General features: G+C 35.7%; 1 protein-coding gene and 1 pseudogene across 1 annotated transcript in view; one reads left to right on the plus strand and one right to left on the minus strand.

Annotated features, from left to right (window-relative positions):
- Positions 1 to 22,454, plus strand: part of NXPH2 (neurexophilin 2) — a 100,094-nt gene that overhangs the window by 55,890 nt on the left and 21,750 nt on the right. The gene's annotated exons all lie outside the window — the stretch shown is intronic.
- On the minus strand, positions 10,456 to 12,074 carry LOC107515824 (annotated as a pseudogene).

Below are 22,454 nucleotides of genomic sequence, written 5' to 3' on the forward strand. Positions count from 1 at the left end.
TGTTTCCAAAGACTATCAATATACTAGAGTGATGTAAAAATAAAATAAAATAAAATAAAAATAATAAAAGCAAGTATTTCGTGGCAAACTTTGGGAGTAAGGTTGGGACTATAATCCACGAGTTAGGGTAAATGCTGTAGCCCCAAGTGCTGCTGGCAAGTATTTTTGGGGTAACCAGGAAATGGGTTAATACCTGTTCTCAAACTTCGAAAAAATTGAAGAGGCAATACTTCCTTACTCATTTTATGAGGTCAATATTACTCTGATACCAAAACCTTATAAAGATAACACAAAAAAAGAAAACTACAGACCAAAATCTCCTGAATACAGATGCAAAAACCCTAAACAAAATACTACAAATCTACTACAACAGTATATTAAAAAGATTATACACCATGATTAAGTGGGCTTTATTCCAAAGGCACAGGATGACTTAACATATTCAAATCAATTAATGTGATATACCACATAAACATAATGGATAGAAACATATGATCATATCAATAGACGCAGAAAAAGCATTTGACAAGATACAACATCTATTTATGATTAAAACACTTAATAAAATTGTTATAGAAGGAAAGTACCTCAGCAAAATAAAGGTGGTATATGACAAACCCTCAGCTAGCATCATACTTAATGGTGAAAAACTAAAAACCTTTCCTCTAAGATCAGGAACAAGACAAAGCTGTCTCATCTCACCACTGTTATTCAATATAGTGTTGGAAGTTCTAATTAGACCAATCGGGCAAGAGAAAAAAATAAAATATATCCAAATTGGGAATGAAGAAGTCAAATTACCACTTTTTGCAGATGATATAATTCTATATGTAGAAAACTGTAAAGACTCCACCAAAACCTATTAGAAACAACAAACACAGTAAAGTTTAGGATATAGAATCAATGTACAAAAATGCATAGTGTTCCTATATACTAACAATGAATTTTCAGAAAAAGAAATGAAAAAAACAATTTCTTTTTCAATTGTAATAAAAAGAATAAAATACCTAGGAGTAAACCTAATGAAGTATTTGAAGAACTTATACAGTGAAAACTATAAGATGTTATTAAAAGAAATTAAAGAAGACACACACAAAAAATGGAAATATATTCTGGGTTCATGGATTGGAAGAATCAACCTAGTTAAAATAACTTCATTACCCAAAGCAATATACAGATTTAATGCAATCCCCATCAAAACCCCAATGACATCTTTTAAAGAAGTAGAACAAAAATCATCAGATATGTATGGAAACACAATAGACCCTGAATAGCCAAACCAATCCTGAGAAAAAATAACAAAGCCGGACATATCACTCTGCCTGACTTCAAGTTACACTACAAAGCAACAATAATCTAAACAACATGGCATTGGCAAATAAATAAGTAAGTAAGTAAGTAAGTAAGTAAGTAACAGACACACAGAGCAGTGGAGCAGAATTGAGTCCAGAAATAAATCCTTGTATATATGGGAAAATAATTTTCAACAAAGAAGCCAAAAACATACAATGATGTGAGGAAAGCCTGTTCAATAAATGGTTCATGGGAAATTGGAAAGCCACGTGCAAATGTATGAAACTAGACTACAGTCACCATACACCAAAGTGAACTCAAAATGGATCAAAGACCTGAATATAAGATCTGAGACAAATTGCGCAGAAGAAAACGTAGGTACCAAACTTACAGATCTTGGATTTAGAGAGGATTTTATGAATTTGACCTCAAAGGCAAGGGAAGTAAAAGCAAAAATAAAGCTCTTGCACAGCAAAAGTAACTGTTAAGACAAAGAGACAACCATCTGAGTGGGAGAAGATATTTGCAAACAGTGCCTCTGATAAGGGTCTAATATCCAAAATATACAAAGAACTCATGTAACTCAACAATAGGAAAACAAACAATCCAGTTAAAAAATGGGCAAAGGATCTGAACAGACACTTCTCCCAAGAAGACATACAAATGGCCAACAAACATGAAGATTCTCAACATCACTATTTATTAGGGAAATGCAAATCAAAACCACAATAAGATATCATCTCACACCTGTTAGAATAGCTGTTATCAACAGGACAAGTAATAACAAGTGTTGGAAAAGATGGAGAGTAAAAAGAACCCTCATACACTGCTGGTAAGACTGCAAATTGGTACAGCCACTATGGAAAACAGTATGGAGATTCTGCAAAAAATTAAAATATAATTACCATACGACTCAGCAATTCCTCTTCTGGGTAGCTACTCAAATTTTGAAAATATTTATTCATAGAGATATGTGCACCTGGTTATTCATAGCAGCATTATTCATGATGACCAAGACATAGAAACAACCTAAGTGTCCTTTAATAGATGATTGGATAAAGAAGATATGGTGCATATGCAATGGAATATTACTCATACATAAGAAAAGATGAAATACTGCCATTTGCAATAACATGGATGAATCTTGAGATTATCATGCTGAGTGAAATATGTCAGACAGAAGAAGTTGAGAACCATATAATTTCACTCATATATGGTATAGAAAAGTGAAAGCAACAAATGAACATGACAAAGAAACAGAGACTCATGGACACAGACAATAGTTTAGTGATTACCAGAGGGAAGTCAGGAACAAAGAGAGGTAGATAGGAGTAGGAGGGTTGAAATGTGTGGTGATAGAAGGAAATTTAACTTTGGGTAGTATACATCCAATGCAATACACATATGACATATTATTGAATTGTATGCTTAAAATCTACATGATCTTATTAACCAATGTCAAATTTAATTTTAAAAAAAGGAAAAAATGAAGGTCTATCCACCATCATAACAGTCACGTAATAAATTGTTGAATGAACGAATGAATCTTTTAAAATAAGGAGCAAATATAATACAATCATACTAGTAGTGATCTAATTGCGATATTTTATTTCCTTTTTGATTTAGTATTCTCCCAACCCCATCACATACAGACACACAGCAAGAGAGAAGCCAGAATAGAAAATACATGTATTTTATTCCAATGCAAATTTTTAGGCCAGAAATAACCAATAATTATAGTTCAAATGAGTGATCTATTGCATTAGGACATATATTTAAGCTCCTACACTTTCATAACAGCGGGAAAAAAGAAAGTTCTCCTTGCTGATTTTTCTCTCCTGTTTTGTTCCACTAATTGTATTTTTTAACATAATTTTAGAGAGATGCACTGAATCGGTGTGTGCCAATAGAAACTAAAATTTACCTTGTGTGAAGATAAAAATCAATATCTGGAGCATTATTTGATAATTCACACTGAAAATAGGAAGGGTCGATAAGAAAAACATGCTGGGTTTCTCAGACGGCTGCATTGTGAGTCTGCGTGAAACAAAAGACTGGGCAGGATCCCACTGTGCCCACTGTCTTGTCCCAGTCCTATTGTCTGGGCCCATAGCACCAACACAAAACACACATCGTGATAGCGCTTCTCTTGAGATCCTGGACAAATGGAGATTTTGCTTGTACCAATTTTGCAATTTTTTTAAAAAAGTTTTCTACAGTTGACTTTAAATACAGTTAAAGCCAATCTTTAGAAAGGGTTTTCTATTTCTTGTGTTCTTCTTTCCCATTCATTTTGTTTTCCTTATTGAAATCAGGAGATAAATACTGAGCACACTGGATAATCCAACACCATGCGGCAAAGCTGTGAGTAAGGCTCACTCAGATTTCATTTTGTCTTTCTTCCTTGGGAGCCTTCTAAAGATGGCCAAGGAAGAAAATAATCCGTTTTTCTCAATGTGGAAGAGTTTGTCTTCAGACTGTTTGGCTTAACACACAACCAAGGAATGTTGGCATGCTTCCCTGTAACTCTGAGGTTTCTGCTCCAATCAAAGGAGATCAGCCTTAGTCAAAAGGGCAGCGATGAAGGACCCAGTCCCAGTTCCAGGTCAGAGTCTCCTGGTAGGATGGAAGCAAATCCTAAAGGGTCTTCCAATCTAGTTTTCTCCCAACGGGAAGCTCCCTTGGACCTAGTAGGGACTATTTCTCCACAGCTACCCATTTATGGCCTGGAAGCATTGGATAATTTAAATTTTTTTTTCCATTCAGAGGATATTCATGAACAACCAACATTTAAAATTGTCTCAAGACAATCACTAATGGTGGACATAACTGAGAGAAGCAAGAATTGGAGAGAACTTATCACAGCATATATATTAGTATGGCCTCTGGTTGTTCCTTTTTTCAATAATAGCTGAATGCCTGCTGTGTTGGTGTAGACCTGTAAGGTATAGACAGACATACAAGACAAAGGCCTTGTTCTCAAGGAGTTTCCCACTCACACGTGGAAATAAGGGCTGAGCTCAATTGTGCTACAGAGTTTGTGCTTAGTGGCACAGGATAATCAAATGTGGAACAGTAAAGTAACTCCTAAGAATATAGAGAAAGGAGGAAAATGCTTCACCTCTGAAAGGCAAATTAGAGAGGTACACTTAAACACATCCACAGTGGCTGAATTTGGTCAGAGGATAAACCAAAGACTGCAAGCTAATGCAGATTTGGGGAAAGTAAAACATGCTCAAAGATGCCCAAAAGCCTCAAGGAGCATGCGGGGTGGAGGTGGGGAGTGAGGTGTAATATTGTGGTGAAATATATTTAGTCTTTTTGAAGTAAAACTGAATTGACAGAAGGTTGTAAGTTCAAAGAGGAGGTAATTCCAAAATCTAGTGCTCAATGGCCTAAAAAGATGAGCAGTTTATATCCAGTGACAAAAGAATCCCCATTTGGCTCATAAAGCAAGCAGCTTGTTTTGATTCTACACTCACTCAATATTCTGTTTATAAATTGGCTTCTAGTGTAAGTCTATCCATCAGGGAGATACTCTTCTACTCATGTGACATACATATTCTATCCATGTAGGTTACAACTGTCATTGTAAATTAATTAATGTAATGGCATTCTGCAGTGCATGTGCATGTGTACACACACACACACACACACACACACACACACACACACACACACACACACTAGTTCCCTGAGATCAGGTAATGTGTATCTTTTCCTAAGAATAATTCTGCTCAGCATATACTGTTCAAAGTCAGACTCCATACTTACCAATCTGAGACCAGAGCCTGACATTAGTGAATGCCCCAAGGTGACCTGATTGATACCATTTATACACTAGCCATCTGCCCTTTTCTAGTGTCACCCCAAACTCACTGACTGGTTTTCAGATCAAGCTAAAACATGAACCAAATGTCACAAACTATGCAAGAGGATATACATTTCACTTCTAGCTGGAGTTATCAAGGAAACTCTGTCCTTGAACGAAACGTAGAGATTCATTAGGAAAAGTTTCTTGGTAAATGGAAATCCAAAGGCCAAGTCATGAACCAGACACAGAGGGATGTGCACAGCCTAGGTAGAGAGGAGCTGATAGGAAATAGTGGGAGATAGTGTGGGAAAGGTGGTTCGGACCATCATGGGAGGCCTGAAACTGCTAGAATCAGGTGTTTGAACTGTATTGTGTAGAAATTACTGAACAATTGATGGGTTTGGGTGAGAATTTGTGCTGTAAGTGCTATACTATGATTACAGTTGACAAGACGGATTCAACTGAGATGCAATTTAAAGGCAAAGAGACAAGTTTGGACAAGTTTGGAACCCATTGTAATGAGGTAACTATGTCTTCAAGTAGGATGGAGGCAGATGGATGACTGAAAAGAAAGTATAAGTGCTAGAAAAGGGATGAAGGAAATTTCTACTAAAGTGTCCACTAATTAGTCAGCCTCCTGCCTCTGGCTAAAAGTATTTAAATAGAATTATGCCAATCATAGGACAGCATTGTACAATATCAGAGTCAAAAAGAGCGAATCACCTCATTTTAATAAGTGGAGAACTGGCTCTAGGAAGATGGCAGTAAGATGCACATTACTAAGGAACAGGGACAAGAAATGCTGAGTGGAGTGAGGTCAGGCAAAGATTGAGGAAATGCGGGGAGGGATACTAGCTTGGATTGGTGTTGGGCCTGGTGGTTTAGATGAGTTAGAGTCACAGGTGGATTAGATTGCTTCAGCTAAGAGGGAAACAGAGTGAGTGAGTGAATGAAGCTTTTAGTTAGAGAGTAATCGGCCTGAGGCACAGAAAAAAAGGTCTTAGTGAGGGGAACTCCAGTGAGGAACTGCAGGTCTCAGATTGGTAACTATAATAGCTTATAGTGAAATTTGTCTTATGTAGTCTGAGGTGGAATAAGGATGCCACGTAACTTCAAGGTAACCCTTGATTAGACTCTGCTTGAGGCTTAAGATAAGCTGTAAATTGGAAGTCCTGGACATTGTTGGTGGGAATGTAAAATGGTGCATTCGTGTAGAAAACAGTTCTATGGTTCCTCAGAAAGCTAAACATAGAATTACCATATGATCCAGAAGTTATACTTTTTAGATATTGAAAAACAAACAAAAAAACATTGAAAGAATTGAAAACAGGGACTGAAATAGATACTTATATGCCAGAGTTCATTGAAGAATTTATTTACGATAGTTAAAGTGGAAATGACCCAGATGTCCATCAATAGATGAATGGATAAACAAAACATGGTACATACGTACAATCGAATGTTATTCAGCTGTGAAAAGGAGTGAAGTCTGATATATGCTACAACATGCATGAATCTTGAAAGCATTATGCTAAGTAAAATAAGCCAACCACAAAAGGACAAATATTGTATGAGTCCACTTGTAATATAAAATATCTAGAAAAGGCAAATCTATAGAGCCAGAAAGTAAGTTACCAGGACCTTGGAGTGAATGCAGAGTTATTGCTTAATGGCTAAAAAGTGTTGGTTTGAGGGGATGAAAACATTTTAGACATACATAACAGTGACTGTTGTACAACAACATGAATGCAATTAATGCGTTTGAATTGTACACTTAAAAATGGTTAAAATGGTAAATTTTATGTTATATATATTTTACTAGAATTTAAAATATATATATATATATATATATATATATTTTTTTTTCTTTTTTCTTAAAGGGAAACCGTGAAGTCTACTTGTAGGGCACAGTTTGAGCCTATGAGTTCCTGAGAGGTCATCCCTCTTCTCCTTAGGGATGCTGTGCCCTACAGCCGCCCCTATTGCCCTGAGGGGATAGAAGATGGGGCCACTCTATGACCACCTCTTTCACCACAACCACAACTAACAGCCTACATTCCAGCTGCCCCATTAACGCCCAGAGTCAGTCCTATGGGATCTAAATAGCTTTGTTGTTGATTAGAATTAGCTCCACTGCCAGTCCCTGCTGCTAGAATACACATGGGACTAGGCGAATCGGAAGTGCTGGTTTCTGCAGCTTTTTGTTTGGTAGAATGCCAGAGAACACAGCTTTTGCTGTCATAATTGGTCTAAATTTAAACGCTCACTTACTTGTTTTTGTTTCAAATTGGTTTGTGTGTGCAGGGACACAGACTAGGTTTGTGGGCAGAGAGTATATTTTGTCAACATGGAGAAAATGAATGAGAGTTTTTTGTTATCTAAACCAGCCCTTGTTTTCAGTCTTGATTTCCGTATGGGTTGATAAATGTTCTTTGAGTCAAGGAGAGGTCGAAATCCAACCACTTAATTGGAGGTTTTCCAGTTCACAGTAATTAACTTTTCTACAACTTGTCTCCTTAATTTAGAACAACATTCAAAGAATAATAAGCATTATACCTCAGCTTAGTTTGGGCTTATTTCTTGACTTCTGAGTAGATTATTCAGAACTAAAAGACATGTATTGTCTTTCAAGAGTTTTCAGTAAGTTTGTGAAAGGAAAAAAAAAATTGTCTCGATTTTTATTAGCGATTTTCAGTCGGATTGCCAAATGGGGTGATTTAGTATTTTTCAGTGAATGCAGCATTAATTTGCATATTAAATTGCATTACATCTGCCTCCATTAATGAAATTATTTTTAGATTTAGGCAATCAATACGGTCTTTTGCAATATTCAAATCCTAACATAAGAAATAATGCTGGCTCAATTGTACATTCAAATACTTTCTAGAACATCTTAATTCATCTATGCTCATTCTTCTCCCAAGTTTAGGTTCATGGCATTGGTGATACTTGTGAATTTGTTCGCGTGTATGATGGCTGGGTAAAGTAGCAGGTGTTTGGGGTTTTATTTTTGTTTAGATAAGCCTTTCTTGTCATCCTATGCCAGAAAAAGAAGGAAATTTCTCTTATTTAAACACATTTATTGAATGCCCTGTGTATTAGGCTAAATGCAATTGTGGACAAGCCAGGCATGGTGCCATGCATGAGGCTCTGCTGGAAGACAGCCTTGGCATCTTGGGACAACCAGAGTTGTGACTGCAATCACAAATTATTCCATGAGGAAGCAATGGAGGCAGTATGTATAGTACTCATCTTGACTGCCCATGGAGCCTTCTGACAGGGTCGGATTTTTAAAAGGCAGACTCAGGTCTTGCTTATTAAATTAGCTGATGACAGGAGGCTCAGAGAGAGGGGGCAGGATATGTTGTCTGACAAAATTCAAAAGCCAAATCCACAAAGAAGAAAGTTAAAAGGGATTATTTTAAGGTCTGGCACTTGGATACAAAAAGAACACCACCAACAGAGGATAAAGGATATATGGTGATCAAGTATGGAAAAGTTTTAGTTGAAATAAACTAAAGTTGTGAGTCATCAATATGGCGAAAGCTTTCCAAGTATGCATAAGCTTTCCGGAATGCTTATGCAACCCTAGAATGTATTAATAGACTATGGTATTTAGTTAAAGAAAAACTGTAGCTTAAAACATTTGCAGGCAATATACACAGATGTCAAGCAAATGCTCTTTGAGGTCAGACAACTGTTTTTCAAATCTCATCTCCAGCTCATTGTGTACCAGAATCTCTTTAGGAGTGAGTGAATATAAAAATATCGAAAGCACATTACACTTTTTAACTGGAACTATGAATGCCCATTCTTTCACATATTTTTTTTGGCACAGGATCAGGCCTTTTTATTTGAGGGTGGAGCTGACCTTCAGTTAGAACACACTGGTGCAGCCTTATCTGTGGATTGGGACCCACCTCCATTCTTGTTAGCTGGGTGTGTGTTCTGATGGGGTGTAACAATATTTGGAATATCACCCCTCTGAATATGGGTCCTCTGGGGTTTTTTGTTTTCTCATTTAAATAACCCCATCTTTAATAAATTATCTAAGATATCTAGCTTTTTTTTTTAAGGAGCAAGTACCTGAAGACATCTTCCAATCAATCCAAATCGTTCTAGAATATTTATTTTTTTTTCCTTTTTTTCTTTTACAGTTTTTTTGCTCTTATTTCAACAGCAATATTTTAAGAGACTCATCTGCAACAAGTTTCTCCAACCATTCAACTTAATTTTTACATAAATAATAACTTTCTTTTCTCACTCATGCTTCATCAGCTTATTAATATTCCATTAAATTACACGATTAAAATGACCAATATAACTGGCATAAACAGAATGGGGACAGACAGCTGTCTCACGTAAAACTCAAGAGAAGAAGGTAGATACTAGAGAAAAGCCCACTAGTGGTGAGCAGTCACTGCACTGTGAAACAGGATCACGATCAGAGTGTAGTCACCAGGATGCTTATCAGTATTGAAGAGTGGCTTATGATTGATGGAAGTAGAGGCATTTAATCTAAAAAAGAGTTGACTCAATATTATGAATTTCCTTAGATGTTGGAAGATTTATGATATGGAATATTCTCTAGGAATCCTGAGCAAGGTAGAGGTAGGGTAGAGGTAGAGAACACAAACCACTGAATAACAGTGGAGGCAGACAAATTTCACCTCACATCAGTATGAATTTTAATGAATTTAAAGATGACGTAGGATCTCTTGGTCGTGTTGGTGTAGGACAAATTCAGGATATGGTAGGGAATTCCGTTGGATAATGATAACTTCTCAAATTGTAATGACAATGCAGGGAAATCAGTAAATGAGGAAAATCTACTGAGAAGGAATAGGCAGGCGGAAGACACAACTTGGGCTTTTAGATTGCCAAAATCAGAGCAGTCCTCAATGTCATTGCTTCATCTTAACTTTAAAGAACACATTGTCTCTCTCTCTTTTTTAAGAAGGCAAATATTCATTTATTTATTATTTAGTGAGTACCTATGATGTACCAGGCATTGAAGATATAAAGCTCTCTGAGGCACAAGACCCTCAGTGTTGTAGTAGAGCCGAACAAGTAGCCACTCACAGTCCAAAGTGGAAGGGACAGTGGTGGAAAGGTGCACAGATTCTACTGATGCACAAGTTGATCTTAGAGCAGATTGTGACTTCAGGAAGAAGGGATAGATTTGCCTTAAGATAGGCTTAGGGGGCCTGCAAAAAAAAAAAATATGGCACAAGGAAATCCAATTTTTCGAAGTCTTGATTTAAAAAAAATAACAAAACGCTTTCTGAGGATGAAAATGTGTCAAAGGTAATGCTACCTATGAATTTTACTCAGATCTGATTTCAAGCACCAAAATAACTCATTCGTAGAATGAGTAGAATATAACTTAAGCTAAAGAATAAACAAACATTTTTGTATCTGAGTGAAGTACTAAGTGAGGCACTAATATTATTTAGGAAAATTCTTTGCCATACGGCTTACATCATCATCTTTCTAAGGGAACGTAAGATAAGAAGCTTCTACTGCCAGGTTTATAAAACATCATTTAATGATTACAGTTCATTTTTTCTGGCATGAGAAACAACCACCATGATAACACTGATAATACACATAATGCACAACTAAAAACAGGTAGTCAAAAAATCTATCATAATTCTAATGGCAACAGTTTGTCCCAGTTGCACACAAATAGAATCCTGTATTTTCCATTCAGCATACAATGATTGTCCAGTCACTGCCTTCTCTTCTGTACTGAAATTCAGTCAATTCGTCCAAGATCTGGCTTGTAAGCTTAAGCCCATTCTTCATAGTTGCAATGTGTAGTCTCTTGTACAGTATATCAGAAACTGGGCAAACAATGTGAGCTGTGCCAGAGCCAAACATCCCCCTTACTGGTTTCTGCTCCAGGACTATTGTCAAGTCACCCATGGTGAGGTACCTCTCCTCGACACCTTAAATTCATTGCACTTGTGTGCCAGGCCCAGAATGCTCTGCCATGTCACTCCTGGAAGAATGATGCCACCTAGCAGAGGAGTTTCCAGTGTTTCTTCTCCATCTTCATTTATCTAATAGAGAAAAAGATTTGTAGTTCCAACTTCCATTATCTGATTATCTTCTCCTTAGATGGCCACTTTCCTTAGAAGATAATCAGATAATGGAACAGAACCTGCTGACACCTGTTATTGCTTCACGTTGGACAAAAAAGAGATGAGCCATAATTCCCTCTCATCTTGCAGTCCCAGTCCCACCTTTCCAGGCTCTGACAGACCTCAGACAGGCCAAAAGGAACACTGGATTACAGATTCCACTTGAAAAATAAAAACCCACTGGACTCAAGATCACAAAGATCAGAGTTTTGGTAGCCTTCTTGACTCCAAGAGAAAATGCAGTTCTGATGAGTGTAGGACAAATATATAGACTAGTAGATGTTGAATATAGGTGCCATTTTTGATGTAATTTCACAAGCTGTTGAAAATACTCTGAAATCTCTTCCTCGTGAAATCCCAGCAAAGCTGCCCTTACAGCAGATCGGTACGTTCTGTCCATGTTGAAGGGAGCGAATGAGTTCAAAAGAGTCAGTTTTCATTATCTACTCCTAGAAATGCCTTCATTCCTTCAAATAACTCTGCTGCATAGTGCAAACCAATGAGCCAGGATGCAATGACAGGTTTTTGAAGAGGCTTATGTGATTTCTCTCAATCAGACTCTGAGGACCACTCGACTACCAACATGTAATCCATGAAAACAGTTCCAGAAACCAGAGTGTTTTGATCTGGCTTTTTCTTTAAAATATTGGTTGGTGTGGTTATTAGATATTTTGCTTTTAAAGTCCACATCACCTCTTTTGATCCTGCTTCTCCAGTACGTTCTTCGGTGCATCCATCATTGCAGTCTTTCATTGTTCTGGCAGTTGTGGGAATAGCTGGAGCTGAGCAGAGGACAAACCCCATGTGTCCCAGGTCTTCCCTGTGTCTGAGTTGGAGGCTGCAGAAATGTTTGGGGGAGTCCCTCGGCTGGCGGCTGTTACATGTGATGGGCAGGAATGGCCACTTTCCTTTTTAAAAGAATAATTATTGTCTCAAGATATCTGAGACTATACATATGTATTTTGATGCATAGATGTTCTTATTCTTTTTCACTATGAGAATTCCATATCTCAAATCAAGAAGAAAGAAATACGGATCTTACCAATATTATTCATAACAATATTCTCTGGAATAGGATTATTTTGCATCTCTACTACATGAAGATGTGATAAGTGAATTTGTTATGATTTAAAATGACTTACAAATCTGAAAAGAAATAATATAAGTTGATAATGCTTAATAGTACTTACTTTGAAAAATATGGTGATGGGTCCTACTCTGTTGAATAAAATCCAGTTGATGTAGTTGTAGCTAGCTCACAGAGTATAGAAATCTAATAGGATAGATTATTTTCTTATTAGTAGACAAGATACAAAAGCTGCATTTAATAGTCTTTAACTTTAGGTAATTGTCACATTTTGAGGAATATAATTTGAGCCCCAGTATATCTTTGTTCCATTCCATAATAGAGTTTTCCTGTACTTCACAGCCATAAATTTCTGATTTAGAATCCCTTTAAAGCATATCAATACGGACAGGAAAAATATCTTCCCTTCACTTGTTTGTGAGCCAATCCAAATTAACTCAGACTTCTTCACAAAATGATTTATCTTGTCTGGACCCTCTAACATGAAAAGCTGGTACTGGTACTACAGTATTGATTGTTATAGTCTACTTCTGTTCTGATTGGTGGGTGCTGACCAGCTTCCATACAGATTGGTGAGTACTCATGCTGGATCAGGTGTTAGAACTAGTTAATATCACCACACCACATTAGAATCCCCTGCAGAGCATAACACCCAGGAAATGCTCAGGTTCGACATCTCCCTCATTCTGATTTAATCAGCTTGAGGTGGTACCAGCTTTCTAGGTCAATGTGCCTCAAACCGTCTGTGTAAACAACCAGTTGTTGCTATTGTTGCTTGTTTTAAGTTCCAAACTGATATTTTTGTGAATGAAATGAAAACCACATGATTGCTATAAAAGTTTCTAAACACAGAAGTGTTTATCTTTGATTAGTGACAGTTTATAAGGTATATTTTAAGGAGCACTGACCGATAATGACACAAATCCAGAGCTGTAAACCACAGGCTTAGAGAGCCTGGGTTGTCTGTCAGTCCTTGCCTTCCATATAACTTCTTACACTTCTACTTGTATTTTATACTGAAGACATTTTTTTTTTTTTAAAGTCAGGACATTTATTGTAAGGAATTGGCTCACATGATTATGCATGCTGGCAAGGCTCAATATCTGCAGGGTGAGTCAGCAGGCTCTCGACCCAATATTTCAGTTCAAGTTCAAAGGCAGGAAAAAAGCCAATATTCTGGAAGAAGTCTTTCTTACTCAGGGAAGGGTCAGCCTTTTTTGTTCTATTCAGGCCTTCAACTGATTGGATGAGACCAACTCACATTAGGGAGGACAACCTGCTTTACTCAGTCTACTAATTTAAATGCTAATCTCATCCAAAAACACTCTCACAGAAACAGCCAGAATAATGTTTGACCAAATATTTAACCACTTTGTTGCTTAGTCAAATTGGCCATAAAATTAAGCATCACACCATGACACATAGGAAAATGCTAGGCCTTTATCGAATCTGTATCAGAGGCATTGTCTAAGGCTCCAAGGAACACAAGGTGGCTCAGATCCAGGTTTTGCCCTCAAAAGGCTCACATCAGTATCAGGCAAGAGAATGTAGCTAGCATGCATTCACACCATTAAAATGCAATTTAGTAAGTGATGTAATAAAGTCATATCCAGGGTGGTATTGTAGGAGAAGCCTGTAGCTCACAAGGGTTCCATAAGTTTGATATGAAACCATTTAGATTTTTTCAAAAAGTCTCCCTTTTTAATCCACCATCTTAATGATAATAGGAAGAGACACATAATAGATTCCCAATAAGGACATGTTTCTCACTTAGGAGGTTGTTTAGCAGCCTTTTAAAAAAAAATAATAGTTATTATCACCATGCTAAGCATCCATTGCAATGAGCATAAAAAAGCACTGTCACTTGTGTTTCATTATATTGGCCCAATTCACATTTAGTTACATCACATCCTGAACATTGTAACTGAAGCAGAATCCTTGAGATTCCCGTAAAACAGACGTAACAATAAAAGCTTAAAACCTGGTGTGTTTAGAACCTGTGCTAGGTTTTAGTAATATACCACTCCAATGCCTACTAGGCTGCTAGATAAAGAGCCCCCGGGATCCATCTTTCAGTTGCACTCAAGTAGCTGGAAATAGTTTGCTGTGGCACCTCTGCCTTTAAAGACACTGGGGACTTATTATTTTAATCCTTGTACAGCCTGATTTATCCCTTCAAACATCTGTCAGCTGTGCTTTGTCTTGAAATTGGTGCCGATGTTACTGCTGATTTTTCAACAGCAGCTGGGAGATGTTCATTAGTTAGACTCTCAGAGGGTGTGTATGTCTGTAATATTTTCTTTTACTAATGATCTCTGAAGCATTAAATATTATGCATCCCATATCTACAGAAAATCTTGGGATTTTTATTTCCCTGCTCCGAGATTTGAAGCATTAGGTTTTACTCAATTAGCTAAATTATTAACAACCCAGTCCCTGAGTCCTGGAGATATAAAAGAAAAGTGGACTTTAAGTTCCTGGGCTAAAGACTTGTTATTTAACACAGGGGAAAGAACATGGCCCATTCTCTCCAGCAGATAGAAGTAAGAGCTGAAGCACAATTTTTCTTAAATGATTTCCAAATTAGTTTGTCAATAGAACAGTCCTTGATTTAGCGCTCATTAAACTTGATTGAGCCCTCATTCCCTTTACCTCCTTCTATATTCAGAATAGAGGAGAGGAGGAGAGGTTCTTTTGCCCTCTTAAACTTCTCTATCTTCCCTTTAGTTGGCCATGGTGAAAGCTCTTACTTGTCTGCTCGAAGATTTAAAGAGGTTTCACTTATTTTGTTCTTAATACCTGGTGACTTACTTTTCATATGTAGACAAAAGCAGCAGCATTTTATTCTGTATTTGAAGCATTTAATACTGTCAAAGAAGTCGTTTGCACCTCTGGCTTCGTTGTTGCTGTGCTTCTATCATTATTTTTTTTTCCCTCCAGTTAATTTATTCAGGTTATTTGTGTCTGGAGCGGGTAGAGTAGGAAGGTAACTCAAGAAACATTTTGAATCTTTTGTAATTCTGGTAGAAGATGCTGTGGATGGGAGCCATGAGGTATTATGATGTTTTGGGCCAACTATGAGTCTGGAATGTATTAAAACATAAATAGTTTCTAGAAAATGATAGAGTAGCCACGAGGTTGCAGAGAACTCTCCCAGCATTCCTCACACTCGCCTTACCCTAAACTGGAGTAAGAGACTGTGCCTCTCCCCCTCTCCTTTCCCATAACAGGAAGCAGGCAGGACCTGCTCCCTACAAAAGCTTGCTAGCTCTGCACGCACCTACACCTGCGCCTGCGCCTGCGCCTCAGCCTCAGTCTCAGCCTCAGGTTCACATAGAAGTGGAATAGTATCCAGCAAATTTCCACAAAAGCCATAAGACAGATTCTGTAAGCAGGCTCAAGGCGAGTTTCTGTAGCATATGGATGCCACTGCTTTGCAATGTGTACTGTAGGCCTTGAGCTCTTTGAAGAAAGGATTTGTGTTGTATTCGTCTCTGAATCTCTCTGGAAAAAGACAAAAGTGTTCAGTTAGACAACCAGGTTCTCAAATCCAGATTATAATCTCTCCAAGCCTTAGTTTCTTCCTCTATACAATGTAGATAATATCCCTCTAACTAACCCTATGACCTTAATCATCAAATACATAATAAACCAGTGAATGGTCTTCCTTTTAACCTCCCTTCTACAGTGACTTGTGTATAATTGGTTCCCAAAAAATAGTGTGGCTCCTCCCCAGGACCTGTTTTTAATTCTTCCTCTTGTCCTCTACCCTATTCATTATATTCCTTTCCCCTTTATTAAAACCCTTTCTGTTTTCCTTTTCTTTTTCTTTCTCACACATTTATACCTCAAGTCTGATAATTGTACTCAGTTCTGCCAACCATTGGGCATTCCCTAGACTAATTGATGCTTTTTCAGGCTAACAATATCATTGACCTTTATCCTAAAACAAGAAATAATCCACCCACTCACTTCTCACCCACTTGGGCTAGCATATTGCAAATCCTCCAGGAATCAGATAAACTATTGCACAGTTCAAATCCTCCCAAAGGGGACAACAGGACTATTACTGCCATGCTATCTACTTGATTGTTCTTGTTTTTTTTTTTCCCCAGAAGGTATTATCATGAATAGTTTTACAATTGAGTCTATTTACCATATTTACAATTCTTCCTGCCTGCCTTTGTTGCCTTTCTTAAAACACCATTCTCTACATCTCTTTCAAACTGCCTCCTTTCTGGTTCCAAGGTAACTCTTGCTTGAGGCTCCAGGGAATGAGAACAGATGTGAAATTCTCCTGCAGTTAGAAGATATCAGTGCCACTGTGTTTCAACTGCTGATATGAACCAACAGATAATTACAGTTTAAAATTAGTATTTTAATGAACCAGTCTTAGCAAATCTCCCAGGCATTCAAGAAACAAGCAGGAGGGAGGATATTAATTGAGAAGTCCAACAGACGGATGGTCAGCAGGTACTGATCTGATAGAGAGTTGAGCATTCCAGTTTTTATGTGATGCACGAGGCAGGGAAAAGCCCATATTTAAAGGTGAAGAGATATGCCTGAAGAGTGTTAAAAAAAAATTCCACTGAGTAAATTAGAAGATCTAATTGGTTTTATTTAATGATTCATAAATTGGGCAACATCCCATCTTAGCAAATAGAAAGATGCTCCAAGGTCTGTACAAAATGAAAGGCTTTTATAGGCAGAAGTGGGCATCGAAAAAAAAAAAAAAAGCTTTTGCAGAGTGCATTATTTCAGGCATCACCTTCCTTTGGGGAAGTTTGAGGGTCTCTTAGGCAGATTACCTCGCTAGTTGCTGACCAGGTAATTCCAGATTGACTGGTTAAAGGTCACATTCCTGGGAGAAGCTAAAGCTGCAATTAAGTCTTGATTTGCTGATGTGGGGCTTAGTGCAAGTGACTTGATTCTGAGTCTGCCATATTTTGTTGTTGGGGTTTTTGTTTGTTTGGATATTTTTTTTAATAAGAGCAGTGTCAAACTCTAATTAATCAATCATAAATCTGAGACTTCAATCCAAGAATCTAAAATTAAATATCAGAGCAAAATATATAGGAAAATAAATTCCTCATCCATATAAACCTAGTGGCAAGGTTCTCTTTTTCCCTTTCAGAGATGAATGACATTAAATATTTATGTGGCCTGATACCCTGCAGTAATCATAAGCAGTATCATAAACCGAGCAAAATAGAAATGTTAGAAAGCAGGTGTTAGTAAGTGAAATTGTTATAGTTTATTTTTTAAATGTTTATAGTGCTAAATATATATTTTGTGAAGGGCTTAATTGTTAAACAACTTTTTCAATTAAAAGGAAAGCCATAGCTAATGTTAAAAAACAGTTTGAATGCTAGTTTAAAATGGACTATTAGATGCCTCCCTGTAGGAGCGCTAAAAGGATCTGGGCTCTTGCTTGGGGAACTTGGATTAGTTACTTAAACTCTCTGTGCCCTGATCTCTCATCCTCAAAATGATGTTATTACCATTTGCCTGGCATGGCTTACTGGAAAACAGGGAAAACAGAATTCAGTGATGTTATCAAACTGCAAGGCTAGCATAAGGACATATCTAGCACATGAATGGAACAGAGTCAAATTATTATATAGAGTGTGCTTTGATGAAACCCACCGTATAGCACACAAGCCTCAATTTATATCTCAATATATTTTGAATTAAAAGCCGCTATTAACAAGAAAATAAAAATAAACATGAATATATTTCTACAGTTAGTGTTTTGTCCCCCAGCAAGAGACTGTCTGGGATCAGGTAGAATACTTGCTCACCCAAATCTCTGACTCGGTCTAATCCCTACAGGAAATGCCCACTCTTGCTTGCAACTATCTTTCTAAGAAACTAGGCATCGTGAGATCTACTCTGACTCTTACCCCATCTTGGGCTAGCTCCCTTAACCTACAAAGATTCTGAACCCTAGTTATCATTCTTACTGCTATTTTTAGGCCACCTTCCATCCCAAGGACTTGATGCTGCTCTAACAGAAAGTAATTTCTAAATTAGATGAAGCAAAGAGAGAAATGTCCTGCCTTCTCTTCCACTGCTCCATTAGGGATGATTCTTCTTAATGAGCTATTCACAAGGTATCAACTAGTAACCCAGCTGAGTTGCTTCTTTACTTCCTCTGTTTTCAAAGGTCCACCTGGGCCAATCTTGATTGGACAAGGGCAAGCACCCTGCATTGCTGTTTACTCCCAGGGCTATAAGGGCAGCTCTTGACATTCAGTAGACATTTTTATTCTTTTTGCCCACAAAAGATTAAATTTTTATTTTATTGAGAACTGCAGTTTGCATTTATTTCAATTTTCTCTACTTATATAGCTGAAATTTTGTTACATACTGTTGATTAATTTGGGAGATTGCTTAATGTTGTGTGTATATATGTGTGCATATTTTTGTGTATATATACATTCATATAACTCAATATTTTTCATTGCTGTTCATTATAATGCATACTTATTAATCATCAATTACCATATATTATGCTAGGCATCATATATACAAATATAAATTTGTTAAATGCCTTATTGTTTACTGCCCAGGCATTGAAGTAATTTGATTCCCGAAATTCTTTACCCTTGCCAATTTCACCAGACACTAGTAAACTAAATAATTCTACCTTAGATAGTAAGTTGCCTGAATGCATTAACTTTGGTCTGGGCATATTTTAGTTCTAGAATTTTATTTGAGAGGAGTAATTATTAAATTTATACCTGCTCACTACTATTTTCAAAATATAAAAATGTATTAAAAATAGAGGGTAAATTATCAGTGACCTCTCTGCCCATTTGTAACCTATAAGCATTTTAGGATATTCATTCTTTTCTCCATTCATATTTAATATATGGTGTAGTCGAACTAATATCATATATACAATTTTATAGCTATTTTAATGTAACCTTACAGAAGTAAGCATTCTCCCATGTTATTGAAACCCATGTCATTTTTAAATGCTGGTTAATAAGCTTTTAAATAAATATATTAGAATTACTTAACATTTTTTTTAAAGTTTTAGAGATTTGAGTTGTTCGTAGTCTATTAAAATATAAATAACATTGTAATAAACATAATTGTCCATGCATTACAGTTGGTATTTTGAAAATTTTTCTAAGGCTGGTACTTTAGAAGTGAAACTATTACATTAAAAGGAGTGAAGAATTTTAAGGCTATTTGTGCATATTATAAATTGCTTTCCAGAAATGCTCTACTAATTTATATTGTCATAACAAAGTGGAGGAAAATCCTTTCCAGCAGTAGATATTCTCATTCTTAAAAAAAAAAAAATTGTTCTCATACATTTTATATCAGCTAATTTGTTAGTCACAAAAGCCTCTGTTCTTTAATTTGTACTTGTTTGGTTAGTAATGAGGTTGGACTTTTAACTGAATGTTAATATTACTGATTTATATTTTTTCTAAAGAGATTACTTTGATTATTTATCAGTTTATTATTTTTATTTTATTTTTCTTCAGTACATGCATTTTTTCAAATTAGTAATGTAAGTTTAATGTAGAAAATAAAACAGAGTGATAAGTAAAAAGAAGGAACCAATAAATACTAAGAACCCATTATCCTGAGATAACAAATTAATGTTTTGGTATATGTCCTGTCAATAATTTTTAACATGTATATAAACTATTTGTATTACAAAAGTGTATCACTTTTCCCCACTGGACAATATTTAATTTTTTATGTTATTAAATGTTCTTTATTTACATTATTTTAATGAATCACCAAATAAATTACATTTTAATGCTCCCATTAAATGGATGCACTGTGTATTTTTGCCATTATGAATAATGCCATAATAACATGTTTGTACATAGATTATGTACATCATTTCTTTTAAAATTTTAATCAACTTTTAGGAGGCATAAGTTAGTTATAATAAAATTAAATTATTTTAAGAATACAGACACAAGAGTTTTGAAGAATGTATGCACATGGGTAACTACCACCACAATCAAATACAGAACTTTTCCAATACCTTGAAAACATCTCTCAAGTCCCTTTGTTATCAGCACCACCACCAACCAACCACCCACTTGGTCAAAGGCAACCACTGATTTGTCTATAGATTAGTTCTACCTGTTCTAGAATTTCATATCAATGCACTCACATAGTATGTGTACACTTTTATTTTCTGAGTCGGTAAGTTGTTCCTTTTTATGCTGAGTAGTATTTCTTTGTATGAAATTATCCATTTATATTGCTCTATAAAGAATTATATTTTTTCTAATAGTATAATTGCGATTTTCCATTTGGTTATTCATTATTTAATTATTCACATTTGATTGTCCATTATTCAGTCATTTAGATCGTTTTCAGTTTGAGGTTGTTGTGAGTTAAGGGATTATAAATATTTGTATAAAAGCCTCCATCTGGACATATGTAATTTTCTCTCATGGATAAATACCTAGGAGTAGTGTAGGTATGTCTTTAACTTTACATGAAATTGCCAGACCGTTTTTCAAAACTGCTTTTTAGATTTTACTTTCCCACCAGCAATGTACAAGAGTTTTAGTTAATCCACATCTCTGTCACTGTTTGCTACTGTCAGTCTTTTTCATTTTAGCTACTGTGGTGGGTAGGTAATGTTATCTCATGTGGATTTTATTTTAATTTCCCTGCTATGACTAATGTGGAGGAGCATTTTATAATGAGCATATTGGCCATTTGTATATTCTTAGTGAATTATATCTCTTATGCTTAACCATTTTTCCCATTTTAAAAAATTGGATTGTCTTACAATTGAGTTGAATGTCTTCTTTACTATATTCTGGGTATAAACCCTTTGTAATATAAATGTATTGTGAATATGTCTTCCCAGTCTGTGTGTTGTTTTACCCAGAATTTTCTTAACAGAATCTTTCAAAGAGCGGACATTGTTAATTATGATGACATACAATTTTATCAAATATTTTTATGATGTCCATATTCTATATCTTTATATTCTATCTTAAAGAAACCTTTGCTATACCAAGTTCTTGAAGATTACTTCCTTATTTTTCTAGAAATCTTGTAGTTTTAACTTTTACATTTAGGTGTAAGATCCATTATATCCAATAATTAGCTCCATTAAGTCTAATTATTGTGTATGATGTAAAAGGTTCATTTTTTTCCACATGGATATCCAGATATTACAGCCATATTTGTTGAAAAGACTACTCTTTCTCCATTCAATTCCTATGACACTTTATTGAAAATCAGTTGAACATATATGTGGGTTTGTTTCTGAGCTCTCTATTCTGTTCCAGTGCTCTATTTGTCTTTCTAGACATCAGTACTTTTGAACATCATTTTATTTACTTTAAGTTATATTTCTAAAAATGAATTATTGTGTTTAAAGTTATCACTATTTTTAAAGTTATTGATTAATATGCCTAAATTTTTTTTTCTTGAAAGATTGCATCTATTTATTCTTCCAAGCACTCTCCCAACCTTCAATATAGGTTGTTTCATTTAAAAATATGCATGCTAACTTAACTTTTGGAAAATATTATGTCATTGTTTTTAAATGGCTATTTATCACAATATTCATTGGCTATTTGTATGGCTTTTCTTGTGAATTACATGTTTTTATTCTTTAGTACATTTCACTGTGGTTTTCACTTTTTTTCTTAATGATACATAAAATCTCTTTATTTGATGAGAATATGAAACTTTTTACCATATTTTTTCTAAATAGTTTATCAGTTTTGTTAGCACTTAACTTTATTAGTTAGATTTCCAACATCAACAGATGTTTAATATTTATTATTTTATTTCTGAATAGACTTTAAAATCACTTTTTCATGTCCTACAAAAAATCCTGTTAGGATTTTTAGATCAAATTAAATGAAACATATACATTTACTTGTGCGAAAGTGGTATCTTCATGTTTTCCATTCTTGTCAGTCAAACACATAGTATGTCTCCATTTAGTGTAAACATACTTCCTTTTTTCTCTTGGTGGAATTCTATAAACTTATTGATAGAAGTCTTAGATATCTCTTGTTAAAGCATATATTAAACTTAATGTTGCTACCATAAACAGCATCTTTTTCAAATTACGTTCCCAACACTGTTAATATTAAAATATAGC

The sequence above is a fragment of the Rousettus aegyptiacus genome, unplaced genomic scaffold, assembly GCF_014176215.1.
Source record: "Rousettus aegyptiacus isolate mRouAeg1 unplaced genomic scaffold, mRouAeg1.p scaffold_m13_p_2, whole genome shotgun sequence".
Classification (NCBI taxonomy): Eukaryota; Metazoa; Chordata; class Mammalia; order Chiroptera; family Pteropodidae; genus Rousettus; species Rousettus aegyptiacus.